We start from the raw sequence: 21,345 nt of genomic DNA, 5'->3' as shown, positions 1-21,345 counted from the left end.
TGGTCCTCCTTTTCTATCTTGTTAATTCTGCTTTTTAGGGCATTCTTCTCCTCACTGGATTTTTGAGTGTCTTTTGCTATTTGGGTTAGTGTATTTTAAGGTGTTATTTTCTTCAGCATTTTTGGGTCCCCTTTACCAAGCAGTTGACTTGGTTTTCATGAATTTCTTGTATCACTCTCATTTCTCTTCTCAATTTTTCTTCTACTTCTCTTACTTGATTTTCAAAATCCTTTTTCAGCTCTTTAATGGCTTGTGTTTGTATATTTTGGTTTTTCTTATCAGCAAAGTAAGATTCTATAGTCTGATTCTTTTTCTGGTTTTTGCTCATTTCCTCACCCATTTACTTGACTTTTGAGTCAAGGTAGTTCTCGACTTTCAATGATGTTGGTAGGTGTATAGTCATCCACTCAACTCCCCTACAATCTGTTGACCTAGCATTCCAGAAACATCAGCTACCACTGCCTCTGCCCTGGGGCTTCTCTGCCCTCTCCCCCACACTTGGACTGGGGCTGGATGCTTCTACTTTCTCACATAGATCCCACAGGCTTTTTCTACTGATCTTCCAATTTGTCTTTGGCATTTTGGAATCATGAATTCTGAAAACCACCACAGATAGCAGTGATTTATTCTACCCTATTCCTGCTCATGTCCTATGTCATGCTGGCCTGGGTTCTCTTCCCAACCAAATGAGTGCTTCCCACCTATCTTCCAGGCTATCTTGGGTAAGAGATTTGCTTCACTCTGTCATTCTGTGGGTTCCGCAGCTCCAGAATTTGTTTACAGTCTTTTTTTTTTTCAGGTTTTTTATCAGGCTTGGAGAGAAGAGTTCTAGTAAGTCTCTGCTTTTGATCTGTCATCTGTTCATTGGTTTTCTTTACTGGATCTGGGGGCCTGCTTGTTTAGAGGCTAAATCTACACATGAATGAACACAACTATGGTCTATTTCCCTAGAACAAAACTACAGGTGGAGACAAAAGGCCAGATTAAATGATAATTTTGGAGAAAGTCCCCAGTATTAAAACTGTCCTGATGAAAGCAAGCAGCTTTGTTTGGGGGTGAGGGGATAGAAGCAGTGGGAGGAAGGGACAGAGGAAAGGTTAAACACAGGTTGAATATGCTTTTATGCTCTGTGTGGTTTATTTCTTTATTTAAAATATGGTAGAGGCACACTATGACAGATCATGGGGATAAATGAAAATACCATACCTTTTTATCTTTGATCTGAAAGAATGAGTCTCTGAGATAAGAAAATATAACATCTTGACCCCTTTTCTGCCATGGAAAAAACATTACTCAAAAACTGAAAATCAATTCACAGTCTAATAAGAGCATAAAAAAAATTCATCAGGTTTGTTGACACCGTAGTTTTAGAATCAGAAGGTTGAGTAAAGAATATCTCAGTACTGCCTACCAGATTATCAGAGAGAAAAAAATAGTACTTGTTAAAGATAATGGCATCAGGGAAATTTTCTGTAAGGAAGTAATGTCACCTGGAAAGTGAAGGTGCTACAGTGACCCAGTCATGGGCAGTCCTCCTGCTGTGAGAGGAATAGCCCATTTTAAATCACTAAATAAAAGGAAAGAACAGAGAAGTAAAGAAAGAACAGATGTAGCAATCTTCAGAGACCAACTTCAGCTGTATTGGACAAAGCATGTTTGTGAGAACAAAACAAAACAAATAATGTGACAAAAAGTTACTCCTGCTATCCAGGGATAGATAAAACACTGAGGAAGCCAAGTACAACATTGGGCAAGCTTCAAATACTTTTCTCTCTCTCCCTGAAATTCTGAACAGTGATCTAAAATCTATAATGACGAACAGAAGTCTATAAAATATCCTCTGCTGGGATCTTATAAGGATTATAGGGGACACTCTCTTACCATCCAGTGAAGGATGAAGTCCATGGGCATCTTTTGATTCCATTCTCTTGGGTAGAAGAGAAAAATGGGCCCTTTAACATAGCAAATTGCATACTCTCAAGATAGCTCAACCGAGTCGTGCATACTTTTAGCTGCAATTAAACCATATAGAACCAGGGCGTTCTTCTCCCAAGAAATACCTCTGTTAAATTGACCCTTGGGAGGAAACACAAGGAAGTAAAGGACTGTCAAAGTGCATAAGTCCATCTATTTGGAATAGGCCTGGAGTGACTACTCAGAGTTCAATCTCTGTGTACAATATTAGATGGCACTTAAGTGCTGAACTGACACCCAAAGTACCCCTATACCTACATATGTATAGAATATGAATCTCATCTTCTTGTCATTCATTTTAGTATTTTGCTCAGGTTCCATCCTTTTCAGTCTGTAAATATTGAAATCTTCAACAATAATTTATAAAAAAATTACTCATTATCCTTTGATGAGAAGGAAGAAGGGAGTGGAGAGAAAGGAGGAGACAGAAAAGAAGAGGAAGGAGAAGAAGAGGAGGAAGGAAGAGAAGAAGAAAAAGAATGAAAGAAAGAAGGAAGAGAAAGAGAGGAAGAAGGAAAAGAAAGAAAAGAAGAAATAGGAGGAAGAAAACAAAATCAGGAAGAACTAGAAGAAGAAGAAAGAGAATGTAAGAAGAGGAAGAACAGGAAGAAGAAAATACATCGAAGGAGACAAAAATAATAAGGGAGAGGATAAAATTCAGATAATGTAGTGTCATGGAAACTTCTAATATATTGTCAAATATTCAATTGAAGTCAAGGAGGATGAGATTAGGACAAGGGGGAAAAAGCAAAGAAACGAACATTGAAATGAGTAATTAATGATCATTTGTGACCTTGAGATGTCCAATTCTGTCAATTGCAAAACCATGGCCTTTTAGGAGAATGCTATATCCCTTTGATCACCAGGGTTACTTACTTGATAAGCTGAGTCTTTCCAGAGCATAAATGGGTTATTAAGGCCTGTCTTCCCAAGGCTAAAGGACCTTTCTATTACTGTTTTTTCCCTCTATGTTAGGGAGAAACAACTACAAAAGTACATGAATTTCATGTAATTTCAACCAAGTAAACATAATAATTTCTACATGAGACAGTAAATAGCTAAGGTAAATTTTAATTCATAAGAAATCAAATTGTCTTGTGACTATTTTAATGGGAAGTACCTAGGTATTAATTATCTCTGTAGTACTCACAGCATGAAACATAGCATATTGCACATAACTGACAGATTTTTCATTGTTAGTGATTTATTTAATACTTGTATCTGAACATAAAGTTTACAGAATTATCAACTGAAGCAAAAGAGTGTCACTTATAAGATAATATTGATGCCCCTTACATTTATATTGATTTCTGTAGATAAAGTTGAATTCATTTTAGTTGCTGAAGCTAATTCAATTATCAAATAAAAGGTAATCCAAAAGTATTTCCATTCAAATCCCATTCTAGATAAATATATAGACCAATATATATCAGACCTATAGCAAGTTGTGTGTGTTTGGCTGTGTTAATCTATGTACTTCTGCCAGCTCTCTAGGTTTATCTAATAATTGTGTTATTCATTGATGGAGGGAATTCCTTGATATAAATTAGGCTGGTCAAATGTCCATATGTGTTCAAATATATTTTCTTCTATCAATAAATTCAAACCAAATACACATTTAATAGACATCTTATGATCAAAGTGCTAGGCATTATAGGAATCAGGAATCATAAAGAGGGGGAATATATTTCCTTCCCATAGAGATGTTATGTTCTTAGAAAGGAAACAGGATAGGTATACAGAAAACAAATCTTATCTATCTATCTATCCAGCTAGCTAGCTAAATCACAAATAATATGCATGCTATAAATAATTAAGAAATAGACATAAGGCTACAAAAATGTTAAAAAGATAGAGTGCTTTAGGCTGAGATGGGTTATGAAAAGCTTAAGGGATTCATCAAAATCCTAAAGGATTAATCAGGGTCTTAAAAATGTAAAAGATCACACTAGGCAGAGATGCAATGGGGTTAATGGATGTATTTAAAATGTAGAAGATGGTGTGAAGACATGGAGAGAGGAAAATTTAAGATGTTGCGGTACTACTGAGAAATTCATTTTAGCTAGCACAGAGAGTATACAGTGCAGAGAATACTAGAATACTAAACCTAGAGAGATAATTGGTGTCTGATTGTACATTGGAGCCAGATTGTATAGAACTTTAAATGCTATATGAAAACATTTGAACTTCATTTTGGAGGCAATAGGGAACCATTTGGGTGTTATGAATAAGAGGTGACATGATCAGAACTTTTCACTAGGAAAATTTTTCTTGCAATGGTCTTTCAGTTCAACAAGAATGGGGAGTAATGAGTCAGTGATACCACTAAGGAACATACTTCAGTAACACAGGTTAAGAAGGAAGAAAGAAAGCACTGAACTGGTATTATAGCAGTAATTATAGCAAATTTAACATTGAGCATGAGTTGAGACATATGCAGAAAAAGAACATTTTTATTTTTTTAAATTTATTTATTTAACTTTTAACATTCATTTTCACAAAATTTTGCGTTCCAAATTTTCTCCCCATTTGTCCACTCCCCCACCCCAAAACACCAAGCATTCTAATTGCTCCTATCACCAATCTGCTCTCTCTTCTATCATCCCTCCCTTCCCTTGTCCCTATCTTCTCTTTTGTCCTGTAGGGCCAGATAACTTTCTATACCCCATTGCCTGTATTTCTTATTTCCTAGTAGCAAGAACAATATTCAACAGTTGTTCCTAAAACTTTGAGTTCCAACTTCTCTTCATCCCTCCCTACCCATCCATTCCCCTTGGGAAGGCAAACAATTCATTATAGGTCATATCTGTGTAGTTTTGCAAATGACTTCCATGATAGTCATGTTGTGTAAGACTAACTATATTTCCCTCCAACCTATCCTGCCCCCCATTGCTTCTATTCTCTCTTTGGATCCTGTCCCTCACCAAGAGTGTTGACTTTAAATTGTTCCCTCCTCCCATTGCCCTCCCTTCAGTCATCCCCCCCACCCTGCTTATCCCCTTCACCCCCACTTTCCTGTACTGTAAGATAGGTTTTCATACCAAAATGAGTGTGCATTTTATTCCTTCCTTTAGCCGAATGTGATGAGAGTAAACTTCATGTTTTTCTCTCACCTCCCCTCTTTTTCCCGTCACTAAAAGGTCTTTTGCTTGTCTCTTTTATGAGAGATAATTTTCCCCATTCCATTTCTCCCTTTGTCCTCCCAATATATTTTTCTCTGACCACTTAATTTCATTTTTTTTTAAGATATGATCCCATCCTATTCAATTCACTCTGTGCTCTGTGTGTGTGTGTGTGTATGTGTGTGTGTGTGTAATCCCACCAACTACCCAGATACTGAAAAGTTTCAAGAGTTATCAGTATTGTCTTTCCATGTAGGAATGTAAACAGTTCAATTTTAGTAAGTCCCTTATGACTTCTCTTTGCTGTTTACCTTTTCATGCTTCTCTTCATTCTTGTGTTTGAAAGTCAAATTTTCTTTTCAACTCTGATCTTTTCATCAAGAATGCTTGAAAGTCTTCAATTTTGTTGAAAGACCATTTTTTCCCCTGAAGTATTGCATTCAGTTTTGCTGGGGAGGTGATTCTTGGTTTTAGTCCTAGTTCCTTTGACTTCTGGAATATCCTATTCCATGCCCTTCGATCCCTTAATGTAGAAGCTGCTAGATCTTGTGGTATCCTGATTGTATTTCCACAACACTTGAATTGTTTCTTTCTAGCTGCTTGCAATATTTTCTCCTTGACCAGGGAACTCTGGAATTTGGCTACAATGTTCCTAGGAGTTTCTCTTTTTGGATATCTTTCAGGCAGCAATCAGTGAATTCCTTGAACGCTTATTTTGCCCTCTGGTTCTACAATCTCAGGGAAGTTTTCCTTGATAATTTCATGAAAGATGATGTCTAGGATCTTTTTTTGATTATGGCTTTCAGGGAGTCCCATCATTTTTAAATTGTCTCTCCTGGATCTATTTTCCAGGTCAGTTGTTTTTCCAGTGAGATATTTCACATTATCTTCCATTTTTCTCATTCTTTTGGTTTTGTTTTGTGATTTCTTGGTTTCTCATAAAGTCATTAGCCTCCATCTGTTCTATTCTAATTTTGAAAGAACTATTTTCTTCAGTGAGCTTTTGACCTTCTCTTCCATTTGGCTAATTCTGCTTTTGAAAGCATTCTTCTCCTCATTGGCTTTTTGAACTTCTTTTGCCCATTGAGTTAGCCTATTTTTCAAGGTGTTATTTTCTTCAGCATTTTTTGGGTGTCCTTTAGCAAGGTGTTGACCTGCTTTTCATGCTTTTCTTGCATTTCTCTCATTTCTCTTCCCAGTTTTTCCTCTACTTCTCTAACTTGATTTTCAAAATCCTTTTTGAGCTCTTCCATGGCCTGAGCCCATTGAATATTCATTCTAGATGTTTGGGATATAGAGGCCTTGACCTCTGTGTCTTTCCCTGATGGTAAGCCTTGTTCTTCCTCATCAGAAAGGATGGGAGGAGACACCTGTTCACCAAGAAAGTAACCTTCTATAGTCTTATATTTTTCCCTTTTCTGGGCATTTTCCCAGACAGCAAACTTGACTTGAGTGTCCTCTCCATGCCCACCTTGCCTCTAGATCTGCCCAGCCAGCACTTGGAGTTTGAGATTCAAATGCTGCTTCCCAACCTCAGGGCTGTTGGCAGGGTCAGGGCTGCTATTCAGTGTGAGATTAAGTTCAGTTGCTCAGGTAGGGGCAGGGCCGCCACATGGGGCTTAGTTCCCTCAGGGGGTTTATGGGGAGACCTTCAACAACGGATCCGGGCTCCTTCCTGCTTTTGGAGCCCTTGTCTGCTGCTGCCTCTGCTGCTGCCTCCCGACGGGGCCTGAGTTACAGGGGACACCCCGCTGCCCTCTCAGCCAGCCAAAAAGACTCTCTCACTAACCTTTAGTGCCCGTGGGTGGAGGGACCTGCACTGCTGCTGGAGATTCTGTCCCTGAAGCCTGCTCAGATCTGCTCCTCTTGCTGCCATGCATCCAAGGCAGGGCTGGGCTCTGCGCTGGGTCCAGTGCATGATGGACCATTCAGGTCTCTTTTTCAGGTCTCTCTGGAACAAAAATCTCCTCTGCTCTGTTGTTCTGTGGCTTCTGTTCCTCCAAAATTTGTTGGGAGTTCTTCTTTACAAGTATTTTATGGACTGTGGGTTAGGAGCTAGCATATGTGTATCTTTTTACTCCGACATCTTGGCTCCTCCCCCCAATTTTTATGTTTTAACACAACTAGAAATATTAGAAGTATAAATTATTAATATTTGAATTCAATTTCTTTTTTTTTTTTATTTAGCTTTTAACATTCATTTTCACAAAATTTTGGGTTTCAAATTTTTCCCCTTTTCTCCCCTCCCCCCCCAAACGCCAAGCATTCTAATTGCCCCTATGACCAATCTGCTCTCTCTTCTATCATCCCTCTCTGCCCTTGTCTCTGTCTTCTCTTTGTCCTGTAGGGCCAGATAGCTTTCTATACCCCTTTACCTGTATTTCTTATTTCCTAGTGGTAAGAACATTACAGCTGATCCTAACACTTTGAGTTCCAACTTCTTTAGCTCCCTCCCTCTCCACCCCTTCCCTTTGGAAGGCAAGCAATTCAATATAGGCCAAATCTGTGTAGTTTTGCAAATGACTTCCATAATAGTTGTGTTGTATAGGACTAACTATATTTCCCTCCATCCTATCCTGTCCCCCATTACTTCTATTCTCTTTTGATCCTATCCCTCCCCATGAGTGTTGACCTCAAATTGCACTCTCCTCCCCATGCCCTCCCTTCTATCATCCCCCCCCACTCTGCTTATCCCCTTATCCTCCACTTTCCTGTATTGTAAGATAGGTTTTCATACCAAAATGAGTAGGCATTTTATTCTTTCCTTTAGTGGAATGTGATGAGAGTAGACTTCATGTTTTTCTCTCACCTCCCCTCTTTATCCCTCCACTAATGAGTCTTTTGCTTGCCTCTTTTATGAGAGATAATTTGCCCCATTCAATTCTCCCTTTCTCCTCCCAATATCTTTCTCTCTCACTGCTTGATTTCATTTTTTTTTAAGATATGATCCCATCCTCTTCAATTCACTCTGTGCACTCTGTCTCTATGTGTGTGTGCGTGTGTGCATGTGTGTGTGTGTAATCCCACCCAGTACCCAGATACTGAAATGTTTCAAGAGTTACAAATATTGTCTTTCCATGTAGGAATGTAAACAGTTCAACTTTAGTAAGTCCCTTATGACTTCTCTTTGCTGTTCACCTTTTCATGGTTCTCTTCATTCTTGTGTTTGGAAGTCAAATTTTCTTTTCAGCTCTGGTCTTTTCATCAAGAATGCTTGAAAATCCTCTATTTCATTGAAAGACCAATTTTTCCCCTGAAGTATTATACTCAGTTTTGCTGGGTAGGTGATTCTTGGTTTTAGTCCTAGTTCCTTTGACTTCTGGAATATCCTATTCCATGCCCTTCGATCCCTTAATGTAGAAGGTGCTAGATCTTGTGTTATCCTGACTGTATTTCCACAATACTTGAATTGTTTCTTTCTAGCTGCTTGCAATATTTTCTCTTTCACCTGGGAGTTCTGGAATTTGGCCACAATGTTCCTAGGAGTTTCTCTTTTTGGATCTCTTTCAGGCGGTGTTCTGTGGATTCCTTGAATATTTATTTTGCCCTCTGGTTCTAGAATCTCAGGTCAGTTTTCCTTGACAATTTCATGAAAGATGATGTCTAGGCTCTTTTTCTGATCATGGCTTTCAGGTAGGCCCACAATTTTTAAATTGTCTCTCCTGGCTCTATTTTCCAGGTCAGTTGTTTTTCCAATGAGATATTTCACATTATCTTCCATTTTTTCATTCTTTTGGTTTTGTTTTGTGATTTCTTGGTTTCTCATAAAGTCATTAGCCTCCATCTGTTCCATTCTAATTTTGAAAGAACTATTTTCTTCAGTGAGCTTTTGAATCTCCTTTTCCATTTGGCTAATTCTGCTTTTGAAAGCATTCTTCTCCTCATTGGCTTTTTGAACCTCTTTTGCCAATTGAGTTAGGCTAGTTTTCAAGGTGTTATTTTCTTCAACATTTTTTTGGGTCTCCTTTAGCAGGGAGCTGATTTGCTGTTCATGCTTTGACTTCATGTCTCTCATTTCTCTTCCCAGCTTTTCCTCCACCTCTCTAACTTGATTTTCAAAATTCTTTTTGAGCTCTTCCATGGCCTGTGCCCATTGAGTGGGCTGGGACACAGAAGCCTTGATTTCTGTGTCTTTGCCTGATGGTAAGCATTGCTCTTCCTCATCAGAAAGGAAGGGAGGAAATGCCTGTTCACCAAGAAAGTAACCTTCTATAGTCTTATTTCTTTTCCCTTTTCTGGGCATTTTCCCAGCCAGTGACTTGACCTCTGAATATTTTCCTCACACCCACCTCACCTCCTGATCCTCCCAGCCAGTGTTTGGGGTCTGAGATTCAAATGCTGCTTCCAGCCTCAGGGCTTTGGGCAGGGGCAGGGCTGCTATTCAGTGTGAGATTAAATTCAGATGCTCAGGTGAGGGCAGGGCTGCCTCTCAGGCTCAGTTCCCTCAGGGAGTTTATGCACAGACCTTCAACAATGGATCCAGGCTCCTGCCTGCTTGGAGAGCCCTGGTCTGCCGCTGCCCCTCAGCTTCTGTCTCCCGAGGGGGCCCGAGCCATGGGGGCACCCCACTCCCCCCTCGACCCACCAAAGGGACTCTCTCACAGACCCCCGTCACCTGTGGGTGGAGGTACTTGTGCGGCCGCTGGAGATCCCGTCCCTGAAGCCCGCTCGGATCTGTTCCTCTCGGTGCCTCGGCCACGGCAGGGCTGTACTCAGCTCCCAGTCCCGGCGCCCAGTCCGCAGCACGAAGGACCTTTTACGAGAGGTTTGCAGGTCTCTCCGGAACAGAAATCTCCCTCGCTCCAATGTTCTGTGGCCTCTGGGTGCAGAATTCGCCGTGAGTTACTTCTTTGTAGTTGTTCTATGGGTTGTGGGTTCGGAGCTATGTGTATGTGCGTCTTTCTACTACGCCATCTTGGCTCCGCCCCCCCCTTGAATTCAATTTCAATAGAATCTTCTGTACATGTAACATAATTTCATCTGTCTGAGGGTTGGCTGGGATAGTAACACACCCCTCCACCCCTGGAAGGTTATCCATTATGTTGAGGACCTGAATGGGGTGTTTCAGCTCTCTCCCATTTTCTAGATCCATACCAATTCTGTTCCTCCATTTTATGTGTCTAAGCTCCCAAGTTCCACTTAAACAATTAATAGTCAGATTTACTTTTATAGAAGAATATTTTCTTCAAAATTTAAGCAAGAACAAATCTAAAAGCATTTTTGTCAATACATCGGGGCACCATATCTGTCATACTACCTCATTCTCTTGTGAGAAGAAGGGTATTAGACCTATATTGTAGCTCAATTTCTGCATAATGTTCATCTGACAAAACCTAAGCCCAAAGCCTGTTTTGAGCTAGTGTCCTGGGACTCTAGCTTTTCAAGGCTTTGTGCTAGGCCAACTGCAATATCCAACCTAGAATTCTAGGCTCCAGGGTATCCAGAAATGAATCTCTCAATTTTCAGACTCCTTGCTGCTATTAGAACTAAAACAGACACATGGTCTTGGGCAGGATTATGGGTAGGTAGAGATAAATGGAGAAGGAGGCAAGACTAGGACCTGCCCACTATACCACATGGTTTCAACCACTGCTAGTGAATGAGTCCTTCAAACCTAGAAAGATAGACTATCCCATTCAGGTAGTTTTAAATATGCAGTTAATAGAAAAAGGGTGTTCCCAGCCATGTGGTAGAGCAACACAGAATGTCCATACATGTGCCAGTCCTTCTGTTTCTCAGCAGCAGGTCCCTGGTGCTCCCCATATGTGTAATTCTATTTTAGATGATCTGGGCACACACTAAATCTGTTACATATTTATAGTGCTATGTGAATTTAGTACATTATAGAAGAGAAATGAGGGAGCAGTCAAAACGTCTAGATTAAAGTACTTTACCTAAAAGGGAAAAGAACAAAACAGTAAGGCAAAAGACCAAGACCCATTTCTACAAGACCACAAAGACTAAGGACTCTACCCTTATAGAATTATCACTTACCAATATCTTCTGTTTAGTAAAATGAAGAGAAAACATCCAAAAAGTGAAACAAGTCTCTAGTTGTTATTCCCTTTGGTGGATTCCCTCAGTTGAACTGTGCAAACCATTACAGAAGCTTCTCCTGTCCTTGCAATTAGCAGATCAGAACCATTTACAGTTTACAGAGTGTCTAAGCACCTTCAGGTCTCTTCGTTGTACATCTATTATATTTCTTCCATGATACATTATACATTCCATTATATATCTTCACAACATCTAGAAGCAGACTCTAGAGGGTCTTTCCCTTGGAGAGAAAATAGCAGTCACTTTGGACATGTGATCTTCTCCATTATACAAATGCACCTGAACAAAATAGTCCCTGTCCTCAAGGAGCTTATATCTGAGTGAGGGAAGAGACTATATTAAGGGGATCTAGAAACAAGGAAAGTGAAAATTGGCATGGGGTGGAAATGATTTGAAACTGGGTGATAATAAGATATAATATTCCCTTCCCAAAGGGAGCTTACAATACATGTGTTAAAATGTATTCACACACACACACACACACACACACACACATACATCACAGAAGACTGAGTGGACAGAGTGCTGAGCCTGGAGGCAGGAAGACAGGAGTTCAGATCTAGCCCCAAATATTTGTCAGCTATTTGACTGTGGACAAGTCCTTTAACCTCTGTTTGTACTGGATGCTTTATCTGTAAAATAGGTATAAAAATAACATCTGCCTCCCAGGGTTGTTGTCAGGATCGAATGAGAAATTGCAAAATGTCTATCACGATGCCTGCCTGGTACATAGGAGACACTTCATAAATGCTTCTTCCATCCTGTGCATACTATATGTATGTATGTATCTCTATTTTTATTTCTCTGTTTATAACCTACATATGTACATCTACATATAGTTTTAGCTATTTATATGTCTATTTTGTGTCTACATATATACATATATGTATATACTTTTCTCTATTATCAGCCTATTTATGTAACACACAAATAGAAGGTAATGAAAGAGTTAAAGGTGGAGATTAAGAAAACTTCAGAAGAAGGTAGTATGTGACCCATACTTTTATGAAGATAGGAGTTCTAAGGTATTACAAGAGGAAGATGCGGTGAACACAAGCAAAACACTTTCTAACATAACTTGGAGTCCTAGAGGCAGCAACTAATGTTTTGGCTGAAGTAAGAAGAGGATGATGTCTGGAATGCATGCAGCATGATGTGGAGATGGCCAGGAAATTATTCTGTTTTCTCTAAACTAGCATGCTACTCAGTCATTTTCATTTTCTATCAATAAAACTACTCAATTAACTCTTAAACATGTGGTTCCTAGAGGAAAATAAATCGCCCTTCTCTTGCTTAAATTCTAGATTCTAGAATAACAGTATCAAGGACATTCTTTCTTCTTTAACTAGGAGACAGGGATACAGGAGTCCATGGCTCTCCGTGGTCATGTGGCCAAGGACATGTAATTTCTATGCCATTTTCCAGAATATTCCATCATGATTCCTTATTTCTGTCATTTCTTAAACTTTGAAAATTCACTCAGTCTTCAGTCTTATAATTATGATCAGAAAAGGGGAAAAGTGAACCAAAATCATCATCACTGGCTATTTGATTGGGCACATATAATTCCCATGAGTCTCTGGTTCAAGGTAGCCATGATGTGATGTTCCTAGTAGGATGGAGATTTTGGTCAGTGAGAAAAAAATAGAAAGAAAAACATTGGAAAGAAAGCAAATTAAACAGATAAGTTTGCTATACCAAGGGAGTACCCAAATAATAACAAGCACATGCTTAGGGATTTTCTGTAAATTTCAAAGCAAGATTTTCCCTGCACATATGTTATCAATTATTTTAAATAATTCTATGATCTATTTTTATATGTAATATCTATAGCATCCTACCTTTTTTCTAACACAAATAAGATGTTAAAAGGGGCTTTTTGTACTCTTTGTAATTTTTCTAGTGTGCCAGTGTTATGTAGGAAACACAAGTTTAGCTTAAGTCCATGCATTTTTCCATTCCTTCTAATCTCCATCCTTTATAGCAAGGCAAACGTGAGTAAATTTAATATATATATATATACACACATATATATGTATATATATATATATATATGTATTAGTATTAGCTTTCTGTTGATTTAGTTTTATTCCTTGTAAGCATATTTTTACCTTTTTTTAATTCTGAAATGAAATATTCAATTCCAGCATTGCTGTGTGCCATGACATATTGTCTCTTGGATCTTCCATTTCTGTCAGCAGTATACTATAGAGCAGAGGTGGGGAACCTGTTGCCTCCAGGCCTCATGTTATCTTCTAGGTTCTTGAGTGCAGCCTTTGACTGAGTCCATGTTTTACAGAGCAAATCATTTTATTAAGGAGATTTGTTCTGGAAAGTTTGGATTCAGTTAAAGGGCCACAATTGAGGACCTATAGTGTCACATAGGACCTCAAGGTCACAGGTTCTCCACCCCTGCTATAGAGTATTCTAGGAGCTAGTGACCAGGTCTGTAGGATAGCTGCTTACTCTCCCTTCAAAATCATTCAGAATAGAGATTATCCAGGATTGTTTAAGTTTCAAAATAACATTCCTTTAGCTGTGGTTAGATATTGTTGTATTCCACAAAACCTAGTTATTATAGGACTGTGTTACCTCCCCCTCCCCAAAAAATGCCTCTCCCACTTTCTGGAAATAATCCTTTGTTGTGTATGAATGGCTTTTTGCTCAAGGCAGATGACACTTGGTATAGGAAGCAAAGAAGGCAAAAGGAGCTAAATAGTAATCTGTTTAATTTGCTGTCAACATATAAAAGGTGTCTCCGACTAACATAGTCTATTTTCCTATGTGTACAAACAATCCAATTTACCTTAAGAACAGTCCCATCCCAGTCCTTAAAACTTATTCCATCTGAGTCACATGTTGAATCTAGAAAAAATAATCCAAACTGGTACAGCCCTTAGCACCGAGACTTAACCAGGCATTGTAATTGGAGGTAGCATTAACATTCCCACACCCACCATGTAGAGAGTCATGGAAAACCAAAGGTTCATCTCTGAATAAGCTAATAAAATTGATCAGTGAGTTTTCCTTATCAGCATTCCCACCTGAATAATTCTTGTTATTCATTTTTGTAGTCCCTCAGAAGAAAATGTTGGAGAAAGTTAAACATAAACTTTGTGTTTCATTTATAATATCCATGTATAGAAACTAGATAAAGTGACTTAAAAACATTTTATTCACATAATCTGCTTTAAGAATGAAGTGTTAATATGTTTTTTAGTCTAAAACTGATAGGTTCATGTCTATCCTATACTTACTTTCCAACATTTAATTTGCTTTTTAGAATGTTTCTAATAACTTTATTGAGATGATCCTTTCAAAAAATATCAAAGAACATCTGTAATAGTGGGTGTTGTCTTTCCTTATTCACACCCCAAAGAATTATGTTGCTATATAGGAAAACAATGTTTTTACTGGTACAGCTCTGGCTCTCAGTAATATGCATTTTGGGCTTTTTTTTCCTCAGCTGATTTTGCAGCTTCAGTTAAACACAACCCCCAGAGTCATCCAGACAGCAGACGATGATGCAGCTACCTAAATAAAGATGTTCCTGGCATGATCAACTGTTAAATAACTCAAAGTTGTGAAAACAAGAACAGCCATGTTAATTTCAGTTACATGCAAACCACACATACACATCCCCTTCCAGAGTTTGCCAAGTGAAAGCTAAAAATGTTGGTGGTAAAGAAACATTTGATGCAAAATTATTGTTTTCACCAAAGGAGAACAACAGGTTCCCTCTACGCTGTAAAGCTACATATGGTCATCTCAAATCAAGGTAGAAACAAAAAATTGTTCAGAATATCTCCAAAGGCCAGTCTCACTTGGGTACATAAAGAAATATAAGCAGAAAACACTCCTTTTTATTTATTTTGAGAAACTCATATTTAATAGCAATAAATAAGGAGAACCTAATGAGGTCATGGAATCTCACTGGCTGAATGACTCCATAAATACAGCAACTCTAGTAGCAATTTTAGGCTTATTTTAAAAGGTATACGGGTAAAGACTGGGCAGTAATTTCACTGCTATAGATAATTCTTACATGAATAATCTTCCAATATGATTGCAGATCAGTACCATCATTGTAAAAGATAGATTTCTTGAATTGTCTAAGCCGCTAAGAGATTAAGTTACTTGCCCACCTTCATATATATCCACTGTATGTCAGAGGCGGTACTATATTAGTAATGGTACAGATTTCCTTGAAATTTGTACAAATGAATTCTTTGCTCAAATGATAATCTGGGACCTCATTGAAATAGTAAAAATAAGTTGAGTTGGATTGTATTTGGGAAATATCACATTTACGGGATCTCAACCTGCTAAATTCTTCAAAAGACTATCTCTTTCAAAGGAATTATCTTCATGATATTATTTGACTATGAACTCTTGAAACATGACCTTGGGATGATTAAATGGGGAAAGAATGCAAGAGCAATAGAAAAACACTATGGTGTATTAAAACTGTGTAAAAGACTTCATAAAAGAACAGGAAGATAAACCATTTGTACTGAAAATAAAAGGCAACAGATGTCTACCAAATAGAATATTCTCATTTCTTACTCAATCTCAGTCTTCCCATCTCTCTTTAAAAAAAAAAAAAATCATTTATTTTTTTACGTTAATTTTTAACAAGAAATTTGAGTTACAAATATTCTCCCTCTCTCCAGCCCTGCCTCAATGCATTGAGAAGGCAAGTAACACCAGGAAAAACTGTATTTGATCAGCTGGCTTTGACCCATGAAATTCTAAGGAGGTAAGTCTGATATCAATGTGAACAATTCAAACTTGATCATTCTCCAACATAAAGAGACCAGATAGAATTATTGGCACATTCCATAGTTTCTGATTTAAGGATCATTTTGAGTGTCCATTGATGACAGAGAGAACCTAACAAAGCAGTAGTTTTTTTGTTTTGTTTTGTTTTGTTTTGTTTTTCTTGAGATGGGATGATTTGAGATAGAGATGTGGATAGGGACTGGACCTGTGATTTCATCAGCAAGAGGGAATTTTGGGTGAGGAAATATACCAAATGCAGATAAACACTATTTCTGCAATTTATAATCTGAGACAGTTGAATATATTCATTTCTTCTTCATTGATTTCCCCCATGATTTCGTTTATGTCCTTCATTTTCCTTTTTTGTAATTGTTGCTGTAAATTCCTAACTACTTCTTCCCCCACTTTTCTATTTGGGGTGTACTTCAGAGCTATTTCTGAATTTTCATATCTTTTTTCTAATGCTATTTTTTTTAGTATTCCTATCTACTTTGTATTATAGGCCTAAAATCCATACATAGGAAAGAAATACAGGATCTATGATTCCTTTGAATGATCTCTTGAAAAAATAATAATTAAAAAAACCCTGCTTGTGTCAATACAGGTTGGCATCTTCTCTGTAACATGTAATCTGGGAGAGTTTCCTGAGAGCACTGAGAAGATAAGTGCCTTGGTCCCAGTCTCCAAGCCATTATGTGTTAGAACTGGCCCTTGAAACCAGGTCTTTCTCATTTAATGGCTGACCCTATATCCACTCCATCAGGTTCTTTCTTACGAACGTGACAAGTCCTAACCTGGGTTAGGACCACAGATATAAGAACCAGCTCAAATTACTTCAGAAGGACAAAGTATTAAATTTTCAATGTGAGAATTTATACCTTAGCGAATGGTAAGTACCACAAATCAGGGCTAGATTTATTATTTTTTTCAATAATCTTGGTCTAATAAAGTAATGGAGAAAATGTTAATAATAGAAAATAAACACACACACACACACACACACTTTTCCTTTCTGGAAAGTCAATTGTTTACCATTTATCAGCACACTCCTGGCTAGAACTTTATCGTTTAAGTCAATTCATTATCATCATATCTGAATTTATATATGTTTCAATTTTGCAGAATCAGTTTACATACCTCATCTTTTTTGATCCTTATAATAAACTTAAAAATTGAAGTAAAATCAACTAATGTCATCATATGAAATTTTGTGAAGGACCATGATAGTTACTTCCCATAATATCACTCACATATTTCAGATACATTCTTTGAACATCCATAAATCTTATTTTCATATGGTCAGGAAACTATTACTATCGGTTTGTCTAAACCATTCTTAAAACTATGATTTCAATGTAGAGTTTAATGAAGTCATGTTGATGCCACATTATAAAATAGTGCTGCCCTTTGTGTATGCTTTAGTTGTCTTTTTCAGTCTTTAAGGCATATCCCTTCCCCAAAGTTGTTTATTCTGAAATTGGTAGAATCCATTTTTGTCTACCTACATTATTGATCTGTCAAGTCTATAAATGAAAATAAGCTATGAGACCCTCCATGTATATGGAACACTTATTATATTAGTATCATAGCTCTGGATCTAGAGGGAGTCTTGTAGATACTCAGTTGTTCAGTCATGTCTGACTCTTTGTGACCCCTGAGCCCATCAGTACTGTCCGTGTGGTTTTCTTACCAAAGACACTGAAATAGTTTGCCATTTCTTTCTCTTGTGAGTTAAGGCAAACAGAGATTAAGTGACTTGCCAAGGGGTCACACAGCTTGTAAGTGTCTGACACTGGATTCGATATCAGGTCTTCCTGACTCCAGGCTTAGTGTTCCATTCACTGAACTATCAAGCTCCCTTTAGAAAGAACCTTAGACACCATCTATTCCAATATTTTCATTTTGTAGATAAGCAAATTGAAACACAGAGAGGATAACTATCTTGCTCAAACAACTAGTAAACATCTGAGTCTGGAAGTAATCTCAGGCCTCCTTATTCCAGCAGTGAAAGCATTCTGAACTCTGAATGACCAAAAATTAATTAAAAATCAAATGCGTAATGAATATGATATGTTTCTGGCAGTGCCTGCCCATGATGCATCAAGCAACTTCACTGCAGCCTTGATTCTGAACACAAGGTTTGTGAACTTTGCACTGGACATGCCCTTGGGACATACAAAGCCAAAGAATGCTGCCGAAACAGGGTTGTGAGTGGAAAGAAAGTTTAAGAAGCACTAAACAGGACTATCCATGCCTAGGCAACATTTACAAGTTATCTGTTCCTTAGATTTTATTGCAATGCTTTTGTTTTTTGTTTTGTTTTCCAAAATTTTTTTTAATGTCATCTGATTACAGATTTAATGCAACCCATATGGCAGATAAGGAAAATATTTGTCCCATTTTACATGAGGAAATTGAGACTAATGCCGATATATTATTAAACCTACCCTCATAGACACATACTTCAACTTGTTTTCCTTACAAGAACCTTCAAGAATTTAGCATCTTTTGACTTTGATAATAGTGTATGTTATCACTTTGACCACAGAAACTCTATTATACACTGCTTTTTTCTAACAATAGAAATCATTGCCTAATTGATGGGAGTCCATGTACAATGTGTATATGTATATATATGTACCTCTACCTATATATTTCCAGTATGTTTAATATATATCTATTATACGCATATTTTATATACAAGTTATCTTGTATAGATAGAGAGATAGATAATACATACGTTCATGTGTTTATATTATGGGCATACAATGTACAATTAATAAGGCTAATAATAATAATAGGATGTTAAGGTTTATAAAGTACTTTCCATACAATGACCCTTTGGAGAAGGAAGGCTATGCGTTATTATTATCATTTGACAAATGAAGAAACTGAGAATCAAAGAAATTAACTTGTTTCTCTGAATCAGGCAAGTTAGAGTTAAAACAAGGATTCTAACTCAGGTCTGTACTAAATGCAAACCCCCAAGCAACCACTGCCATATACAGATATATATACATGAATGTATGTGTATATATATATATATATAGACATATACAATTATATAATAAGTTAAATATATGGAATATAATTATATATATATATATAACATTTTATTGCAAGTTCTATTTTATATTTCCCACAATTCAAAAGATATTACTTTTATTATCATTCGTTTTACCTTTTTTAACTTCTATTGTCATTTTTTATTAAAAGAACAATAATAAATCACACTCACATTCTATATGAATCAGATCTATAATACCTCATACAAATGTGGGATTTACTGAACCATGATTTTTTATTCCATTTAAGAAATGTTTATCAATCATGAACTATATGTTTAATAATGATGTTGCAGGTAACAGAAATACAAAAGTAGTACAGCGTTTCATTTCAATGAGCTTACATTTTACATAAAGGTGAGGACATGGATATAATGAATGCCTTGAAAAATAAATGTAATAGATTTTGAGCAGGAGAAGAGGTCTAATAAGTATGTGTGTGTGTGTGTGTGTGTGTGTGTGTGTGTGTGCATGTGTGTGTTTGGAGGTGGGTGTTTCTATAAGGGAAGTGTTTAAATTTCAATTTGGCACCTTGAGGAAAAGATTGTAGGAGGTGTAGGTGAGCAAATGGTGCATTCCCATCATTGTGGAAAACATCTTTGTAAAGATATGGAAATTAAAAATAAGATGCTGAGTTCCAAAAATACGCTTGGTCGTCTGATCCACAGACTATGTGAATGAGAATTAAAAGAGAAAGCTTGCAAGCTTAGATTGGAATCAAAATGTGGAAAACTTTACCTGCCAGGTTAAGGATTTTGTATTTTATCCCAGAGACACTAAAGACTCATCACGAAATTTAATTAGGGGAGTGGTATGGCTTGCACTAACCAAAAATGGGAGATGGCATTGTATTTGCTTATAATTTATTTATTTATTTTTAGTTTTCAACATTCAGTTTCACAAACTTTTGAGATTTAAATTTTCTCCAGCTCCCCTCACCTGCCTCCTCTTCAAGATAGCATACCAATCTAATATAGGCTGTACATAAACATTCATATTAAACATATTTTCACATTAGTCACGTTGTAAAGAAGATTTAGAACCAATGGGATGAATCACATGTAAGAACAAGCAAATGAAAACAAAAAGAGAGAGAACAAATAGTATGCTTCAATCTGCATTCAGACTTCACAGTTCTTTGTCTGAATGTGCATCATGAGCCTTCTAGAGTTGTCTTAGAACCTCACATAACTGAGAAGAGACTGTTACCTTGTATAATTTTCTGCTCACTTAGTATCAGTTCATATAAGACTTTTCTGACATTTGGCTATTTGTTATTTCTTATAGCACAATAATATTCCATTACATTCATATGCCACAAATTGTTCACCCATTCATTCCCCAATTGATGGGCATCCCCTTGATTTCCAGTTCTTGACCATCATAAAAAGAGTTGCTATAAATATTTTTGTAACATGTGGATCTTTTTCCCATTTTTATGATCTCTTTGGGATATAGCCTTAGAAGTGATATTGCTAGGTCAAAGGGTGTACATATTTTTATAGCTCTTTGGGCATAATTAAAAACTACTCTCCAGAATAGTTGGATCAACTCACAGCTCAAGCAACAGTGCATTAATGTTCTAATTTTCCCACATGTTCTCCAGTGTTTATAATTTTCTTGTTTTTTATGTAACCCAAACTGATAGGTGTTATGTAGTACCTCAAAGTTGTTTTGATTTGCATTTCTCTAGTCAATGGTGATTTAGATCTTTTTTTTTATATGACTATACTCCTTGACTACAGTGTCTTCTATACCTAAATTATTCTACTGATCTACCTATCACTCTGTTTCTTAGACAGTTCCAAGTAGTTTTGCTTATTGCTGCTTTATAATACAATTTAAGGTCTGGTATGGCTAGGCCACTTTCCCTAGCAATTCTTTTCATTAATTCCCTTAATATTCTGGACCTTTTGTTCTTCCAGATGAATTTTGTTATGATTTTTCCTAGTTCTATAAAATACTTTTGGTAGTTTGATTGGGATGGCACTGAATAAGTACATTAATTTAGATAGGATTTTCATTTTTATTATGTTAGTTTGGCCTATCCATCAGCAACTGATGTTTTTCTAATTATTTAGAATTAACTTTATTTGTGCAAAAAATGTTTTGTAATTGTGTTCATATAATTCTTGGGTTTGTTTTGACAGGTAGACTGGCAAATATTTTATGATGTCTAGAGTAACTTTAAATGGGATTTCTCTTTCTATCTCTTGTTGGGCTTGTTAGTAATATATAGAAATGCTGATGATTTATGTGGGTTCATTTTATATTCTCCAACTTTGCTAAAGTTGTTTATTATTTCAAGTAGTTTTTTAAAACTTGATTCTTTAGGATTAACTAAG

The sequence above is a fragment of the Notamacropus eugenii genome, chromosome 6 (assembly GCF_028372415.1).
Source record: "Notamacropus eugenii isolate mMacEug1 chromosome 6, mMacEug1.pri_v2, whole genome shotgun sequence".
Taxonomy (NCBI): domain Eukaryota; kingdom Metazoa; phylum Chordata; class Mammalia; order Diprotodontia; family Macropodidae; genus Notamacropus; species Notamacropus eugenii.
This window is presented reverse-complemented; position numbering follows the sequence as displayed.